This window comes from Ochotona curzoniae, unplaced genomic scaffold, assembly GCF_017591425.1.
Source record: "Ochotona curzoniae isolate NIBS_2020 unplaced genomic scaffold, NIBS_Ocur_1.0 scaffold_2476, whole genome shotgun sequence".
NCBI classification, from domain to species: domain Eukaryota; kingdom Metazoa; phylum Chordata; class Mammalia; order Lagomorpha; family Ochotonidae; genus Ochotona; species Ochotona curzoniae.
Genome location: NW_024467095.1, coordinates 19,825,736 through 19,831,735, shown reverse-complemented (window position 1 = coordinate 19,831,735; position 6,000 = coordinate 19,825,736).

The following is a 6,000-nucleotide window of genomic DNA, read 5'->3' as shown; positions in this document are numbered from 1 at the left end:
CTCTGAGCAAGGTACCCGAGGCTAATCCTTGGGAACCTGTGCAGACACAACTGGGAGACGCTGGGGCAAGCTGGCAAGGTAGTTCTTTGTCTTAAACACGTGATGGCTTGTGTTAGGGTGGTGTGGGTCTCATGTGTTCCTCAACCATGGCTTAGAATTGAATTCAGCCACAGCATTCATAACCTATTGAAAGACAGAATTAACACTTGACGGACATGGACCCGGCACATTGGCCTAGCAGCTAAAGTCCTCGCCTTGCACGCCCCGGGATCCCATATGGGTGCCGGTTCTAATCCCAGCAGCTCCACTTCCCATCTAGCTCCCTGCTTGTGGCCTGGGAAAGCAGTCGAGGATGGCCCAAAGCTTTGGGACCCTGAACATGTGTGGGGTATCCAGAAAGAAGTTCCTGGATCCTGGCTTCGGATCGGCATAGCATCGGCCATTGCAGTCACTTGGGGAGTGAATCATCGGACGGAAGATCTTCCTCTCTGTCTCTCCTCCTCTCTGTATATCTGACTGTCCAATAAATAAATAAATCTTAAAAAAAAATTGACAGACATGTTCGGATTGTTTTGTCCCATGGAAAGAATTGTCTGTGTCAGATTCTGTCCAACACGTTGGCCTCCTTCTCTTGGAATACAGGAAGAAAAAAAAAATAGAACATTTTTTAAGTACCTTTTTTAAAAAGAGATTTATTTATTTTTATTGGAAAGCTGGATCAGATTTACAGAGAAGATAGATCTTCCATTCATTGGTTCACACCCCAAATGGCAGCAATGGCCAGAGCTGAGTCAATCGGAAGCCAGGAGCTTTCTCTGAGTCTCCCACACAGGTGCAGAGTCCCAAGGCTGTGGGCTGTCCTCTACTGCTTTCCCAGGTCACGAGCAGGGAGCTGGATGGGAAATGGAGCAGCTGGGACATGAACCAACATCCATACAAGAGCCCGGTGCTTGCAAGGTGAGGATTTAGCCACTGAGCCATCACACCAGGTCCAACAATTTATTTTTAGAAGCTTTGTGTCTTTGGAGCACATACTGAAACATTTATGGATGAAATAATACAATGCCCAAGATTCTGTTCGAAATAATATGCAAGTGGAGGAGTGGGAATTTAGATGAAATTTAATTGATTAGAAATTGACTTGTTGAAACTAAAGACAGGTTTATGGAGATTCGTTGCACTACTTTACTCTGTTATTTTAAAGTTTCCACAATAAAAAGGGAAAACACAAATATGAGATATATGTGTTAAGTTTAAAAGTAAAAATATAAAGAAATACATGGGTAAACTTAAAGGATCGAAATTATTATTAATAATTACAATATGCAATTTACTGGCACCCAACCCAATCACACATTAAATCTTCCACACCTGAGGAGAGATTTTTGGTTGAGTTGCCACTATTTGCAATAGAGTTTGGATAACCAAGATCTATTGAATGATTTATACATTAAAAAAATATATATTACTTATTTGAAAAACAGAGAGAGGGAGGGACAAAGAGAGCTCTTCCATCCACTGCTTCACTCCCCAAATGATTGCCATGGTCAGTGCTGGCCAGCCTGAAGCCAGAGTCAGAAGGCCCAGCCCAGTCTCCCGTGTGGGGGGCAGGAGCCCAAACATTTGGGGCATCATGTGTTGTTTTCTGAGGCACGTGCACAGGAAGATGGACTGGGAGTGGGCAAGGCGGGACCCAAACGGTGCTCCCATGGGATGCTGCTATCTCAACAGGCAGTTTGACATGCTATGCCACAGCATGGCCTCTACATCGCACACATTTTGATATGCTTTGGAGTTTTAAAAAGTACTACTTTAATATTGTTTACTCAAGTCAGGGGATTGCAGATCCCTGTGAGCCTCTGATTAGGGTGGAGAGGAACAGGGTTGGAGGAGAGGTGGGGGAGGGGGATGAGAGGAGATGAGCCGCTTCTTGCTGTCAAGCTGATGTTTTTATTTTTTGTTCAGTTCAGAATACTTTCTAGTTTCCCTTTTGATTTCTTGTTTAACTTGTGGGCTGTTTAAAGGAGTGTTATTTATTTTTCATTCGTTACATATATATACTTAAATGTTTATTTTTATATATGTTATTTCTTTAAAAAGAGATGCAGTCATTGAAATAGCATCTTGAAATAAAATAAACTTAGAGTCAATAGTAAAAACAGCAGGGGCTTCAACGGGGCGGGGAAGGGATGGTGTGAGCTATCAACTTATTTATTGTCATGGTATGTTTGGGATTCCTGTAGGAAATCCAAATGAAGATGCCAAATAGGCAGTCAGATGTCTAAGTGTGGAAGTCAGATGAGAGCTCTGGTCAGAGCAATATATTTGAGAATTACCCATCAGCTGGTGTGCCACATAATATTCTGAGACTAGATGGAATCACCCAGGCAGGAAGCACAGGAGCTCTCAGGACAAAACCGGAGCCGTGGCGAGCGGAGGGGACAGAGCTGTCCGACGGCGAGGCCACAGGCAAGGGAAAGAGGAGAGTGGATCCCAGGGAGAGGGTCCCAGAAGCCAGGTGGGAGAGGGCTTGAGGACGAGCAGTGACGTTGTGTGTGTCAAAGGCTGCTGGCAGTCCAAGCAAAACGAGGCTGAGAACTCATCAGCAAATTCCACTGTGCAGAGGTCACTGATGGACTTGACCAAGCCCTTTTGCTGGTGAATTGGGGCCAAAATTCTGATGTGTGTGTGTGTTGTGGGCACTGGAAGAGAGGGCATTCCTGATGGCATGAAAGGCATGGGGAGATCTCTCTCTCTCTCTTCTCTCTGTAACTCTGCCTTTCAAATAAAACAAAAATAAATCTTTTAAAAAATAAATAAAAATAAGAAAGTTTCTTTATTTACTTGAAAGGCAGAGTTAAAGAGAGAGAGGAAGAGAGAGAGAGATCTTCTACCTGCTGGCTTATCCCCACATGGCCCAAATGGCCAGGGCTGAGCAGGCTGAAGCCAGGAGCCAGGAACTCCATCAGCCTCTCCCACATAGGTAGCAGAGTTCCTAGCACTCGGACCATCTGCTGCTGCTTTCCCAGGTGCATTGGCAGAAAGCTTGATTGGAAACAGAGCAGGCAGCATACGAAAGGTGCTCATACGGGATCCCAGTGTCACAGCAGAGACTTCGTCTACTATGCCACTACGCGAGCCTCAACGAGTACATCTTAAGAGAGAGAGAAATTCTTTAGAAACTAAATAAAAATTCTAAATAGCTCAAAGGTAAAATATTTTACATTGTATATTTATTTATTTTTTTATTGCAGGGAGGAGGAGAGACAGAGAGGAAGATCCTCCGTCTAATGATTCACTCCCCAAGTGACTGCAACAACTGGAACTATGCTGATCCGAAGCCAGGAGCCAGGAACCTCGTTCAGGTTTCCCATGCGGGTGCAGGGTCCCAAGGCCTTGGGCTGTCCTCGACTGCTTTCCCAGGCCACAAGCAGGGAGCTGGATGGGAAGTGGAGATGCTGGGATCAGAACCGGTGCCCACATGGGATCCTGGCCACTAGACCACCGCGCCAGGCCCACAAATATTTTACATCTTAAAGTCTGTGATGTTGCTGGAGGTTACGTCATATTTACAGGTGTCGTAAGAACTGTAACCCTCACGCTGTCCTGGTACCTTAGAGATCTGACAGTCACTCCCAGAATTTGGCAACCTTAGCCCTTCAAATGTGAGATACTTCTTACGTCTCATAGCTAATTTCATTTCTTGCCTGTTTTTCTAACAAGATTTTTCTAGAAGCTCTGTCTTAAACTCTTCCCCCTTATTAGCCTCTTAGATCTTTGTGGATTTATTGATTTGATTTGTGGGAAATGAAAGGTGCTAGAAGGCAATACAATTTTAACTATTGGCACTTATTCATTAGACTAATTCTTGCTTTAAATTTGAAAAGAACTTGCACATGTATGTTGTGGTGCAGGTTAAGCCACCCTTAAAAGGCCCACATGCCATCAAAGCACCAGTTAGAGCCCTGGCTGCTCTGCCTCTGATCCAGCTCACCCAGAAGGTGCTTGGGCCCCTGTGCCCACATGAGAGACCTGCAGCCCCGAAGAGGGCCCTCATCAGAACCTGGCTGTTCTGGCTTCTTGACCTTGGACTTCTTAGCCCCAGAGCTGTGAGAAATCAACTTCTGCTTCTAAGCCTCCCACTCGATGATCCTTTGTCATAACAGGTCAAATAGACGGACAGTTTTACATACAAACTTGTCTTTGCAAAAATGGTTCCTTTAAAGGCCAGTGCTATGGGATAGTAGGCTAAGCTTCTAGCTTTGGCACTGGCATCCCGTATGAACTTCAGATTGTGTCCTGACTGTTCTACTTCCCATCCTGCTCCCTGCTTGTGGCCTGGGAAAGCAGTGGAGGATGGCTCAAGATCTTGGGCCCCTGTACCCATGTGGGAGACCCGGAAGAAGCACCTGGCTCCTGGCTGAGGATTGGCTCTGCTCCAGAGTGAACCAGCAGATGGAAGATCTTTCTCTCTGTTATTCTGCCTTTCAAACAAAAACAAAAATAAATCTCTTTAAAATATGACCCCATCAGGACTTAGTGCTTCTGAAGTTATTCTTTACAGAGGCTGTAAGAGTCCGTCCTACTGCCCCATCTCGCCCCTCTCATGCGGAGGTGTCAGGACCCTAATACTCAGTGAGTTGATACATCGGTGAAATGGCAAGGCAACATGAAGGTAACAGAGAAAATACACCACAATACCAACCCCTAGAATAAGTTTTAAGAGTAAAAGCAGGGGGCTGGCATGGTGGCACACAGGCTGATCCTCTGCCCTGTGGGGCTGACATTGCATATGGACTCAAGCAGGGTCCTGCCTGCTCCAGTTTCGATCCAGGTTTCTGCTTATGGCCTGGGAAAGGCTTGGGAGGCAGTATCCAGATGGAAGAAGCTCCTGGTTCCCAGTAACAGCTCAGCTCAGTGCTGGCTGTTGCGGTCATCTGGGGAGTGAAACATCAGATGAGAAAACCCTTCTCGCTCCTTCTTCCTCTGTAAAACCTGCCTTTCAAATAAAAATAAATAAACCTTTTATAAATGCAAAAATAAATAAAGAGTAAAGACAGTATCATTTTACACATTTCCTATTAAGATTTAATATACTGAAATGACAACTTATGGTGCTTCTATTCTTGGAGGCGTTGATGAGATTGCCATGTTTATTTTCTCAACTTCCTAACTGTGGTCACACCAGCCCTGACAGGTGACCTGGGATCTGCAGGCCGCTCTGCTTCCCAGGGGCTCTGGCAGCCGCACTGCCTCCTCTCCCAGCAGCAGCCAGGCGCCAGGATGGCCACTGTGCCTACAGTCCTGCTCCCATGGCTTCAGCTCTACTCCTCGCCCCCTCCCCACAGGGGAAGTCAGGAACCCAGGAGCAGCCCACATGACACCCACTGGGCATCGAGGGAGGGGCAGTGACATCCCACTTGCACCTTTCTTTACAAAGCCTATATCTAGAAACTGCTGGCTAGGTGTCAGCTAAACCTAATATAGTATTTCCCCGGAAGTGAAGCGTTTCTTGGTGAAGGATCCACTGTGAGCATTGTTAGGCTGTGCTGCTCCGTGGGGTTGCAGCTTATTTTCCAGTTTGATTCAGACTCCCTGAGAAATGGCCCCTTCCATGCACCTGTCCTAATGAAGAACCTCAGTATCAAAATCCCAACCATTTGCTCATGGCTCATTGCTATTAAGAAACTGTGCGTTTGCAGGCCAAACAGCCTATGTGACCTTTAGCACTGATGGGCCCCAATTCTTATGAATCAAGGCCCACCTAAGTCTGGTTATCTCATAGGTGGCTGGCTCCAAGTAATTAAGTGGGCGCTTCCCTTAGTTGCTGGAGGCAGGGGCTGTCCAGCCGAGGTAGGTAGGGAATGTGTGGTATTTCCCCTCACCTTGCAGGCTATTGTGAATTGCCCCTTTTCAAGCTATTGTGGACTGTCCCTATAAAAACCCTATGAATGTGCTGTTCGGGGACACACTCCGGTAAGGGGTGTAGGTCACTGGCTG